The sequence below is a fragment of the Trichosurus vulpecula genome, chromosome 3, assembly GCF_011100635.1.
Source record: "Trichosurus vulpecula isolate mTriVul1 chromosome 3, mTriVul1.pri, whole genome shotgun sequence".
In the NCBI taxonomy this organism is placed as follows: Eukaryota; Metazoa; Chordata; class Mammalia; order Diprotodontia; family Phalangeridae; genus Trichosurus; species Trichosurus vulpecula.
Window position 1 is genome coordinate 275,703,408 of NC_050575.1, and position 14,079 is coordinate 275,717,486.

Below are 14,079 nucleotides of genomic sequence, written 5' to 3' on the forward strand. Positions count from 1 at the left end.
AAGGAAGATGGGGGCGGCGGGGAGGGGAGAAAGGAGACCATTCCAGGAGAGGGAGATAGCCAGTGAAAATGTCTGGTGGGAAACAACAAGGAGACCAGTGTCAGTGGATGGAAGAGTAAGGGAGGGAAGGTGAGAAGGAGTGGAAGGCATAAGAAGACAGGATACATGGACGAGAGCAGAAGGACTTTGAATGCCAAACTCAGGTCAACTGCTTTCAAAGACCTTACGTTCAAATAGGAGGCACAGCACATACATACATAGGTATACAGAAGATACATATAAGGCAATCTTTTTTTAAATTTTATTAATTTTACTCTGAATTTAAAAAATAAAACAAGCATTTCCATAACATAGTAGAATTTTTAAAAAGATGATTGATTATGAAACTACAAATATATTACGTACAATTTGATATTTTTTTTTTTTGGCTAAGCAATGGGGTTAAGTGACTTGCCCAGGGTCACAGAGCTAGTAAGTATCAAGAATCTGAGGATTTGAACTCAGGACCTGTGCTCTATCCACTGCACCATCTAGATGCCCCTATTCTTTTAAAATATATAATGCAGTTATCATGTAACTTTCTTTTTTTTTCTTTTTCTCTTCCCTTCTTCCCTCTTCACCCTAGAAATGGCTACTATTAGACACAAATATGTCTATATATGTAAAACCATTCTATAAATACTTCTATCCATCAGTTCTTTCTCTGAGTGTAGAAAGCTCCTTCCTTCATATGTCCTTTGTAGTTAATTTGAGTATTTATAACAGTCAAAATATTCTAGTCACTCTAAGTTGTTCTTAAAACAACATTGTTGTTACCATATACAACATCCTCTTGGTTCTGTTCATTTTGCTCTTCATTATTCATGCAAATGTATCCAACGTTTTTTCTAAGATCATCAAACTCATCTTTTCTTACAGTATGATAATATTCCATCACAATCACATACCACAACTTGTCCAGCCATTCCCCAGTTGATGTGCATCCCCACAATTTCCAGTTCTTCCCCACCACAAAGAGAACTGCTATAAATATTTTAGAACATATAGGTTCTTTTCCTTTTTGCCTAATTATCTTAGGAAACAGACCTAGTGGTGGTATTGCTGGGTCAAAGGGTATAGGCAGTTTAAAAACTCTTTGGGCATAATTCAGGACTGCTCTCTAAAATGGTTGTTCACAGTTACACCAACAGTGAATTAGTGTCCCAATTTTTCCACCTCCCCCCTGACATTTGTCACTTTCCCCTTCAATCATTTTAGCCAATCTGATAGGCATAAAATGATATCTCAAAATTGTTTCAATTTGCATTTCTCTAATCAATAATGATTTAGAGCATTTTTTCACATGACTATAAATTATTTTGATTTCTTCATTGGAAAACTGCCTGCTCATATCCTTTGACCAATTATCAATTAGGGAATGACAGGTATTCTTAGATTTGACAAATATATTTATATATTCGAGATACGAAGGGAATCTGTCTTAACCGCCCCCCCCCAATTTTCTGCTTTCCTTCTGATCTTGGCTACATCAATTTTATTTGTATAACCCCTTTTTAATTTAATGTAATCAAAATCATCCATTTTACATTTCACACTGCTCTCTATTTCTTGATTATTCATAAATTGTTTGGCAACGTAAGCTTAAAGGAGAAAGTACCAGCAAATGGGGGGACCAGAGAAAACTTCCTGTAGAATAAAGTAGCACTTGCCCCTGGAGATGCCAATTTGATTCTGGAGGTGACAGGGAGCCAGTGGAGTTTGTTCAATGGTGTTCAATGGTGGGCAAGGGGGCTCACACCTACACTTGAGGAAGATCCCTTTGCCAGCTGAGTGGTGGATAGACTGGAGTGGGGTGGGGAGATTTGGGGCAGAACAATCAGCAGGCTATTGAAGCAGTTTAGGTACGAAGTGATAAGGGCCTGTGCCACATGATGGCCGTGTCAGAGGGGGGAAAGGAGGCATATTTGAGAGATGTTAAAAAGGCAAAATCAATAGACTGGAGAGAGATTGGCTATCAGGGGTAGGGGCAGAGTGAGAGAGGATGAGGAGTTGAGGATGACGCCTGGGTGATTGGGAGGATGCCATTGCTCCTGACAATAATAGGGAAGCTTGGAAAGGGGATAGGTTTTGAGGGAAAGATAATGAGTTCAGTTTTGAATGTGCTGACAGTCTCGCTTTTGCCACTAACTGACTGTGTAAACTTGGACAAATCTTTTCATATCTCTGGGTCTCAGATTCCAAATCTGAAGCTTCCTTCCAGCTCTATAATTAAACTGAGGGTCTGAGGGATGGCATCTGGGAGCCCTCTAATCACCCTTTCTGATAGTTTATAATGAGTGGTCCTTCCCAAGCTCCCTCAAGAATAGGGACTTAGTGAATTGTGGGAAAAATTGGGACAATTTCTGAAATGTAACCAGTACTCAGTTTGTACATCAACCTCCCTACTAGCTCCTGTAATCATTTAACCCAAATAGTGGGTTGTGTCCTTTTCAGGAACAAGGAGTATGCCTCTTGAAATACTTAAACTAGAAAGACACAAATCTAGTAAGACTTGGCCCTTTTCCCCGCTGGGAGTGGAGGCCAAAGGTGGGGGTAAATGGATTTGTAACCAGAAATAACCAGAATGGACGATGAATAAAACTGTCAGTGTGTGAAAACAAGATCAGAGTTATCCAGTTCTGGGTAGCCTGAGATGCTTTGAATCTAGAAACCTTTATAAGAGAGTAGATTGTGGTACACAAGCTTTTTTAGAAGTGTTTCTAAAATCTATTTTTGTGGGTACGTGTGTTTACTGTGAATCCATAGGTATAGCCATTATGGAAAGAAGTTGCACCAAAGAAAATGTCTCCAGATGACAAGGGCTTTTAATTGCTGTCTTCATGGGTATAAAGGGTTGTAGTCTCCCTTGGTTTACTTATGAGTATAACACAATATATACCCCAATGTTCAGGAGTGCATGAGGTCACTATAGAGCCTTGGCAGAGCTGACCAGTCTTTTTGGACTATATGTATTCTGTGGCATGTTTTCCAGTTGAGACAAAGGAGACCCAGAAGGGGATGTCACAGAAGGGCACATATGTTATGAGTATATCTTTCATTTTGACATAAATAAGAGGCAGTGTACCATAGTGAATAGAACACTATTCTTCATCAGGAAAACAGGCCTGACCTTGAGCAAATGATTTAAGTTTTCTGAGACTTGGTTTCCAGATCTGTAAAATGAGGATAATAGTACCTACCTTAATTATCATGAGGACCAAAGAAGGTGAAGGATATAAAGTGCTCTGTGAGTCCTGAAGTAGGAAAGAAAAGGGTGTCAATGGAATATTTTTAAAATACACAGAAGGGAAGAGAAAAAAGTTCAGAAGGGGATACAAAGAAGTACAACAATATCAATATTAGTACATTAAATTTAATATATACCTAAAATAAGCATAATAAAGATCCATGGTTTCATACACATAATTCTCTTTTTCTTACCTTTGTATATGGAAATATTCATGTTTGTTGAGGCCATAATAAAAAAAAGAAATTAAAAAAAACTTTTAGATGCTTTTTAAAAGTGAGCTATCAAGGCAGAGCCAAAATGGCAGAGTAAGGACAGGGACTTGCCTGAGCTCTCCCAAATTCCCCTCCGAATAACTTTAAAACAACACCTCAAAATGAACTCTGGAACAGCAGAGCCAACAAAAGGATGGGGTGAAACAATTTTCCAGCCCAAGACAACTTAGAAGGTTGGCAGAAAGGTCTCTCTCGCTAGGGAAAGAGTGGAGCACAGTTCAGCACAGGCCATGCCAGCCCAGGCCATTCCCAGCAAGAGAGCAGCAGGCCTTGGGGGCAACTGAACAGGCAGTGGTGACTTCTGGAGTTTGGTAAGGGGGTAGGACAGCCGGTTAGAAGGAAGTTAAAGGGGACCGTTTGCTAGTACTGGGAGCAGGACTCTGTTGCATTGTTTATACACAGTTCCAAGTCATAGTCCCAGGGTAAAGAGGAGTACTAGCAGGAACAGGGACACCTTGGTCACAGTTCCAGAGGGAAAAGAGTGCTTGTGGTCACTAACAGACCAGAGCAGAGGTTGGGAGAGCAGTGACCACACCTCTCCTTAGATCATTGCAACTTGGAACAACTGAAAACTTACAGACCCTCAGAACTAGCTCTGAAAATAGTAGCACAAAAAAGACTGAAGCTTGGAACAGTGCAACCTCCACTCTGGAGGCAGAGCCCAACTTTAACGAAAAGTTAAAAGTCAAGAAATAGGCTGGGAAAATGAGCAAATGATGACAAAAAATACTGATGATAGAAAATCGCTATAGTGACAGGAAAGATCAAAATGCAAACTCAGAAGAGGACAACAATGTCAAAACAGCTGCATGCAAAGCCTCAAAGAAAAAAATGCGAATCAGTCTTATACCCCAGAAGAACTCAAAAAGAATTTCAAAAATCAAATAAGAGGAGTAGAGGAAAAATTGAGAAAAAAATGAGTGATGCAAGAAAATCATGAAAGACAACAGCTTGGTAAAAGAGGCACAAAAAATACTGAAGAAAATAATACCTTGAAAAACAGAATAGGCCAAATGGTAAAAGAGGCACAAAAATCCATTGAAGAAAAGCATTCCTTAAAAAGTAGAATTGGCTAAATAGGGGGGAAAAGTATAAAAATTTACTGAAGAAAATAATTTCTTAAAAATTAGAATTCGGCAAGTGGAAGCTAATGACTCCATGAGACATAAAGAAAAAATAAAGCAAAATCAAAAGAATGAAAAAAATAAAAGAAAATATGAAATACTTGATTGGAAAAAGAATTGACCTGGAAAACAGATCAAGGAGAGATAATTTGAGAATTATTGGATTACCCGAAAACCATGATCAAAAAAAAGAACACAGGCAACATATTTCGAGAAATTATCAATGAAAACTGCCCAGATATCCTAGAACAAGAGGGTAAAATAGAAATTGAAAAAAAATCCACCTATCACCTCCTGAAAGAGATCCCAAAATGAAAACTCCCAGGAATATTATAGCCAGATTCCAGAGTTCCTAAAGCAAGGATAAAATATTGCAAGCAGTCAGAAAGAAACAATTCAAATATCATGGAGCCACAGTTAGGGTCACACAAGATTTAGCAGCATCTACATCAAAGGATGAGAAGGCTTGAAATAGGATATTCTGGAGGGCAAAGAAGATAGGATTACAACCAACAATCACCTACTCAGCAAAACTCAGTATAATCCTTCAGGGGGAAAAATGGATACTTAATGAAATAGAGGACTTTCAAGCAATCTTAATGAAAAGACCAGAGCTGAATAGAAAATTTGACTTTCAAATACAAGACTTGAGAAAAACATAAAAAGGTAAACAGAAAGAGAAATTGAAAGGGATTCAATGAGGGTAAGTTATTTACATTCCTACATGGGAAGATGATACTTGTAATTCCTTACAACTTTATTATTACAAGGGCAGTTAGAAGGAGTCTACATAAACAGAGGGCACAGGTATAAGTTGACTATGATGAGCTGATACCCCCCAAAATAAAATAAAATCAAGGGATGAGAAAGAGGGGTACACTGGGGAAAAGGGAAGGGAGAGGTGGAATGGGGTAACTTATCTCACTTAAAAGAGGTGCAAAAGGGTTTTTACAGAGGAGAGGGAAAAGGGGGTAGTGGCAAGCAACCTTACTTGAACCTTACTCTCAGCAGAATTGGTTCAAAGAAGGAATAACCTATACACTCAGTTGGGTATATAAATCTATCTTGCCCTACAGGAAGGAGGAGAGGGGGATGATAAAAGGGGAGGGGTCTGATAGAAGGAAGTGTGGTTTGGGGGAGATGGTGGTCAGAAGCAAAATCTTTATGAGGAGGGACAGGGTGAAAAGAGAGAGAAGGATAAATGGTGGGGGGGGAGGGGGAAGCAGGATGGAAAGAAATACACAGTTAATAATAATAACTGTGAATATGAATGATGAACTCATCCATAAAATGGAGATTAAAAACCAGAATCTTACAATATGTTATTTGCAAGAAACACACAAAGCAGAGACACACACAGAGTAAAGGTAAGGGGGTTGAGCAGAATCTACTATTCTTCAGCTGAAGTAAAAAAAAAAAAAAGCAGAGGTAACACTCATGATCTCAGACAAAGCAAAAGTAAAAATAGATCTAATTAAAAGAGGTATACAAGGAAACTACATCTTGCTAAAAGATATCATAGATAATGAAGTAATATCAATATCACACACTTATGGGCCAATTGACTGACTGAGAAGGTAGGACTTTTGAAAGAAGCCACAGAAACTAGGAGGAGGAAATAAAGAGGGAAAGCATTTCAGACATGGGGGACAGACAGTGAAAATATTCCAAATGGAGCCTCATGTGGGAGGAATAGCAAGGAGACCAGTGCCACTGGAGCAAGAACATGTGTAGAGCAGGAAGGTGTGAGAAGACTGGTCCCCTAAATGTCCCCTAAGGCCCATTGGTGGTTCTACTGCAACAGGCCAAGTGCCTCATCATGGAAAACCATTAGCTCAGAAGAATCAGAGTTTTAGGAGCCATTGACAGTGAGGGCAACAGAAAGATGCATAGGGGTATAAGTAGGCCATAACATATTGGCAATGATAGAGAAGCAAAAAAAGTGTCAGAAAAGACATCATCATCAAGGACACATGTGACTAGAGGAAAAGAGGGGAAATGATGAAGCAAGACTGAGGAGCCCAAATGTTGTGCTGGTGGATAGATAAGATAGGTAGGTAAATGAGACAGACAGACAGACAGATAGATAGATATAGATATAGATATAGTAGATAGACATTGATCATGCACTTCTATGGGCAGGTGGATAGATAAGATAGGTAGGTAAATGAGACAGACAGACAGACAGATAGATAGATATAGATATAGACATAGTAGATAGACATTGATCATGCACTTCTATGGGCTGGCCAATGTGCTACACAGTAGGGATACAAATAAAAGCAAATAAGATAGTCCCTGCCCTCAAGTGGCATATATTCTAATGGGGGAGACAACACTTAAAGGAGAGCTAGGGAGGGTTGAGGGGAGTGGGAGGGAATGGTCAGCCCAACTGCCTGGTGAAGTGGTATGGAAGCTCAGCTCCAGGATGGATAAGGAGAAAAGCTCACCTATCAGAGTTCAAGATGTCAGTAGGGAAGGGAGGAGAGAAAGGAGGAGGATGGCCAGAGATGACCAGGAATTGGCGTAGAGGCCTGGCTCCCACTAAGACAGGATGATACTATAATCCTTTTTTGAAGTTGGAAGACCCAGAGGCAGAGTCTAACCAAGATTGCAGCAGGGGGAGTCTAGGATGCTGGCTGGAATGAAGGCAGCATGGTACATGATGAAGATAAGGTCCAGAAATGTTTAAAAGAGCAGAGGAAGACAAGTAGTTAACTCCTTTGTGGAAGATTTATGTAGAAATAAGCCAGGGTTGATATCATCTCTTCATCTAAGCATCACAGTTTAAGTCAGTGTCACAGTGGCCTTAGAGCTTATTTTTTGTTCAGTCGTTCAGTCGTGCCCAACTCTTCATGACTCCATGGACCATAGCATGCCAGACTCTTCTGTCCTTCACTATCCCATGGAGTCTGCCCAAGCTCATGTTCATTGCTTCCAGGACACTATGTATACATCTCATCCTCTGTGTCCCCTTCTCCTTTTGCCTTCAATCTTTCTCAACATCAGTCTTCTTTTTTCTTTTTTTGGAGGTAAATGGGGTTAAGTGACTTGCCCAGGGTCACACAGCTAGTAAGTGTCTGCAGCTAGATTTGAACTCAGGTCTTCCTGACTCCAGGCCCAGTGCTCTATCCATTGCATCACCTAGCTGCCCCATCAGAGTCTTTTCCAATATAGCAAAAGTACTTAAGCTTCAGCTTCAGTATTTGTCCTTTCAATAAGTAGTCTGAATTAATTTCTTTAAGTATTGACTGATTTGATCTCCTTGCTATCTGAGGGACTCTCAAAAGTTTTCTCCAGCACCACATTTCTAATGCATTGATTCTACAGCTTTCCTTATAGCCCAGTTTTCATAGCCATACAATGCTAATGGAAAAATCCTAACTTTGACTATATGGACTTTTTTTGGATATCTCTGCTTTTTAGTATGCAGTCCAGATTTGCCATAGCTTTCCTTTGAAGAAGCAAGTGTCTTCTAATTTCATGGCTGCAGTCACTATATGCAGTGATCCTTGAGCCCAAGAACATAACATCTGACAGTTTCCATTTCTTCTCCTTCCATTTGCCAGAAAGTGATGGGACCTGATGCCATGACCTTAGTTCTTTTAATGTTAAGCTTCAGGCCAGCTTTTATACTCTCCCCTTTTACCCTCATCAAGAGATTTCTTAATTCTTCACTTTCTGCCCCCAGAGCAGTATCATTTGCCTATCTGAGATTGTTGTTGTTTCTCCCAGCAACCTTAATTCCAGTTTTCCATTCATCCAGCCTGGCATTTTGCATGAAGTACTCTGTATATAAGTTAAATAAGGTGACACTATACAGTCTTGTGATACTCCTTTCCTAATCCTGAACCAATCAGTTGTTCCATATTTGGTTCTAACTATTGCTTCTTGACCCACATACAGGTTTCTCAGGAGACTAATAAAATAATCTCATACTCCCAGCTCTTTGAGAACTTGCCACCATTTGTTGTTATCCACATAAGCCAAAAGCTTTATCATAGTCAATATAGCAGAAGTAGATGTTTTTCTAGAACTCCCTTGCTTTTTCGATAATTCAGCAAATGTTGGCAATTTGGTCTCTAGTTCCTCTGTCTCTTTGAAAATCAGCCTGCTTTTCTGGTAGTTCTCAGTTCATGTATTGCTGAAACCTAGCTTGCGGGATTTTAAGCATAATATTGCTGGTGTGTGAAATGAGCACAATTGTTCAATAATTTGAATATTCATTGGCATTGCCCCATTTTGAGATTGGAAGATAAACTGACTCTTCGTGACTCCATGGACCATAGCCATGTCGCCATTGTTGAGTTTTCCAAATTTGCTGGCATATTGAGTGCAGCACTATAACAGCATCATCTTTTAGAATTTTAAATAGTTCAACTGCAATTCTGTCACCTCCAGTAGCCTTATTGTTAGCAATGCTAACAGGTCCAGTTGACTTCACTCTCCAAGATGTATGGCTCTAAGTAAATAACCACACCATGTGGTTATCAGTGATATTAAGATCTTTCTTGTATAATTCCATATATTCTTGCCACCTCTTCTTAATCTCTTCTATTTCTGTTAAGTCCCTACCATTTTTTGTCTTTTATCATGCCCATTTTTCCATGAAGCATTCCCTTGATATTTCCAACTTTTTTGAAGAGATGTCTTGTCTTCCCCATATTAGTGTTTTATTCTATTTCTTTGCAATGCTCATTTAAGACAACTTTTTATCCCTTTTTACTATATTCTGGAATTTTGCATCTTAGAACTTATAACTGCTGCTGATTAACAGTTGGGATTCATCGTCCTGAAGAAATGTTGATACTCTCTCTCCTCTCCCCTGCCCCTGTACCTCGGCCTGAGGTTGAATTCTGCAGCAGGACTTGCCTGGGCCCTGGGATTGTGCTCCCAGTCATTTCTTTGCTCAGTTCAAAAGCAAACTGGAAAGTTGGCTACTCTAAGTACTGTTTGTTCTACCCTATCTTAAATCCTGGAAGAAGTTGACCCTTGACGATAAGCCCACTTTTGGCTGGGCAGAACAAAGGTTTGTTTCTGAGAGGATTACAGACTCAAGGAGGGCATAGTCCAGGTCCAAGAAGCCACCTGAAATCCTTTGCTTGGGAGCCCGCTCTTGCCTATGGCTGCTGAATGGGACACAGACAGTTCAAGAGTAAAGGAAAGCACTTTAGATTTGAAGTTGGGGGACTTCAGTATTGACTTCTAATTTTGGAAAGGTGGCACAGTGGATAGAGCTCCAAGCCTGGAGTCAGGAAGACCTGAGTTTAAATCCAGCCTTAGACACTTAGCTGTATGACCCTGCTCAAGTCACTTAACCCCATTTGCCTCAGTTTCCTCATCTGTAAAATGAGATGGAGAAGGAAATGACAAACCATTACAATATCTATGCCAAGAAAACTCCAAATGGGGCCACAAATAGTCAGACACAACTGAAATGACTGAACAAGAATTTTGCAAAGAACTCTCACTTCTGCAAAATCCTTCTGGGACCTAGCTCCATTCCTTTATGGTTCAGAAAGTGTAGTTATTCTCTGGGCCTGAGCAAGGGAGGCACCTCATAACCTCCAGCAATACCCCCAGGGAGACTGAAAAGCAGACCAGCTGACTTTTCTAGTCATTTTTGGTTGTGAGCCTGGGAGTCTGATCAGATAAGGGATCATGTGTTGTCACTTATCACTTATCCTTGACCTCCCAGTATCTTTAGTTTTCTCTCTGTCCCTTTGCATATATCTCCTCCTAAAATGTCTTTTTTTCTATGGTCTTCAAGGGTGGAAATGAAACCTTTGCTATCCCTGGGGACCATTTCTCGCAAACTCTTCCTCTGTTCTCATTGTCCATTAGGGGAATAAGGCTGCTTCTAGAAAAATAAAATGGTAAAAGCAGAAACATTATGACTTAGACCTCACTTGGAACAGTAAAGTCAGCATCTCAGTCCAAGAGAACAGAAGGTAGGAAAAACATAAAATTCCTAGTTTAGCTGACTCAGTGTGGAAAAAGAGAGAGACAGAGACAGAGATTGAGAGAGAGAAATTAACAGATTTCCATGCCTGGTCAGAGGAGGAGTTCTACCATACTAGACTCTAGACTAAAGGGCTAAACCCTGGGGTTTATTAACTAGAATTGCCACCCTTTGGCATGGATCATTTTTCATATCGGCTGGGCAAAATGAACTGGATGGTCTATCTCTATGGGGGTGGTGGTGGTGATCAAGTGGTTTCTATGGGAACATTTCTACTTTTTGGATTGTAAAGGTAAAACTGAGAGGAACTTCAGAGACCATTGAATCCTACTCCTTCATTTTACACATAAGGAAACCGAGGCCAAGAGAAGTTAAGTGATTTGAACAAGATCACGTAAGTAGTAAAGTATCAGAGGCAGGATTTGAACCCAAGTCCTCTGCCTCAAACCAGTGCTCTTTACCATACCACCCTTATCATCCATTCTTGATAGGGTCGTAGATTTGGAGCTAGAAGTGACCTTAAAGGCTATTTAGTTGACTCCAGCAAGAGCAACTTCAAGCATTCAGGGACGGTAAATTATAGCACTCCCTGTCTGAACCCAATGGGCACTCAAATCCAACCTAGCCAGGGCTATAGAAGCCCAGCCTGAGAGACCAACCTCAGGGTATTCATAACAGTTCTAGGGAGACACTAGTGCCCTGAGTCCAGCTAGTCCTAGGAACAAATCCTGGAGCACAATGAAAATATGCAATAATTTTTTTAAAATAAAGTTTTTATTTACTTATTAATGTAATATAGTAGCAAAGGATAAGAAAATTTTTTATTCAAACATATCATAAAATAATAAAATAGAGAAATCAAAATTTTTCAAATTACTGGATATTACACCTAAAGATAGCCCTACACTGACTCCATGACAAAAATATCATTATTGATATTTAAAATATTTGAGCAGCATAACTGTCTTTTCTTTCTTTAAATCTTTCTTTGCATGCTTGTGCCAAGAGCTTTATCCACATCTTAGCAAATTTGTATGTTCACATTCTCATGCAAGAAGCTAAGTATAGTTGGATCACTCGGGGCATTACAGTATCTAAAATCATTAATACTTCAAATACATTGTGTTGTCCTTATAATATTTTTCAACAACTGGGCTAAAATAACTTGAAAACTAATCTTTGAAAATAACTTTAGTCATCCATGATTTCTTATTTGACTGCCAAAGAATTGGAATCAACTGATGGTTGCAGCCTCCCAGAAGACAAGGATTTTGAGACTGATAAACAAACATTGGATTGATTTTAAGATCTGCTTCTGCATTGCATCCTAATAAAAGTGTTAGGCAATCCTTAGACACTTTAAGTACAGGCTGAATTTTTTCTTTATTAGTAATGTAAGTTTTGGAAGATACCTTTTCCCCAAACAAACTCATTTCTTGCACGTTAAAAATTTTGTTGATCTGTGTATCCACTGTCTTTGATTATTTTCTTCGAAATATCAGGATACATGAGATGAAGCACTTACATGTTAATAGAGCAATTTAAAAAATCTTCCCAGAATCCTAATATAGTTAAAAAATTAAAATGACAGAGGGTCTACAAATGGTTTTATTCTGTTTTAATGGTCTTAGAAGAAGAAAAAAGTAAAAGAACAGGAAACTATACTGGGGAAGAAATGAAGAAGAAGGTGAAGGAAATCACTATTACATAAAAAGAAGAATTTAAGACAAAAGGAATACAGTAAAGAAGGAAGGGGAGAATGGGCATCCCATGAACCTCACTTTCATCTGAATCAGATAAAAGAAGGTGGAGCATAATTATTTATACGCACACATTCACACCAATAATTTGGCATAAAAATGCATTTAACTTAAAAGGGAAATAGCAGGCCAATGGAATAAGGGAGGATTAGAGAGGACATAAAGGGAGGGCAAGATAGGTAAATGAATAGTCATAAGCAAAACAAACTCAAATGTGGGAGGGTATAATGTGAAAAGCAGATGAAAAAGAAAAGGAAAAATAGTAAAAAGAAAAGTCTTGGATCAAGAGCAAGGTAAAGACAAAAGAAGAGCTATGATAGAAAGGAAAGAAGTGGGATCTCTTGCTGCCCAGCCTTACATCCACTTGGCCACGCTGCTGGTAAAGATGCTGAGGCTGAGAGAGGGAAAGTGACTAGGCCAAACACACGTAATTTATAAGTAGATAGAGTCTATGACCCTACAGCCAAGTAAATTTCCCATTTTATCTTGGGTACAGTATGGCTCATGGTTCCAAGAAGCATCTGAAGCATGTAGTAGCTCCAAAGCATTGGATGCTAAATAAGTTTACAGGAGTTTTTGCTCCAAGACCATCCACAGGTCCCCACAAGCTGAGAGAGTGTCTTCCATTCATCATCTTCCTGAGACACAGACTCAAGCATGCCCTGACTGGAGATGAAATAAAGATCTGCATGTAACTATCCATCAAGATTGATGGCAAGGTCCACACTGATATTATATATCCTGATGGCTTTACGGATATCATTAGCATTGAGAAGACAGGTGAAAATTTCCATCTGGTTTATGACACAAAGGGACACTTTCCTATTCATTGTATCACAACTAAGGAGGCTAAGTATAAACTGTGCAAAGTGAGAAAAATCCTCGTGGGTACAAAAAATATATCCCACCTGGCGACCCATGATGCCTGTGCTATCCATTACCCAGAACCTCTCATCGAAGTGAATGACACCATTCAGATTAATTTAACAGCTTGCAAGATCACTGATTTCATCAATTTCATCGATACTGGTAACCTGTATATGGTGACTGGTAGAGCTAACTTGGGTCAAATTGACGTGATCACAAACAGAGAGAAACATCTTGGCTCTTTTGATGTTGTACATGGAAAAGATACCAGTTGCCATAGCTTTGCCACTAGGCTCTCCAACATTTTTGTTATTGGCAAAGATAATAAGCCTTGGATCTCTTCCCTGAAGAAAAGGGCATCTGCCTTATGATTGCTGAAGAAAGAGACAAGAGATTGGCAGCTAAACAGAGCAGTGGCTAAATGATTACAGATAAGAATTTGTAGGGTTTCAATCAAACTGAGATGTTACAATACAATTTTTAAAAAAAGTGATTACCCTACAAAAATATATGATATGTAAACAAAACAAGAAATAGACAGCATGAACAATTTAGTCTTATAAAGTGGAATTGAACAAGCCTTTCTCTTCTTTCCTTGGATTGGGGTACTTTGGGTATGAATGTTGCATAAACTGTTAGAAGATATAGCTGTATTGGTTAGTTTTGCTTAACTGCTTTTCTTTGTTACATAGGAAGGCTCATTGGTTGGAGGATGGGGAGAGGACGTATCCCAAAATAGCTGATGTAAAAACAAAAGATATCAATAAAACTAAAAAAAAGGAAATAAAGGGATCTCAGAATTCTT

The 14,079-nt window shown here is 39.2% G+C and overlaps 1 pseudogene; it reads left to right on the forward strand.

Annotated features, from left to right (window-relative positions):
* The first annotated feature begins 12,904 nt into the window (after nucleotides 1–12,904).
* Nucleotides 12,905–13,695, forward strand: LOC118844241 (annotated as a pseudogene).
* Nucleotides 13,696–14,079: the final 384 nt, after the last annotated feature.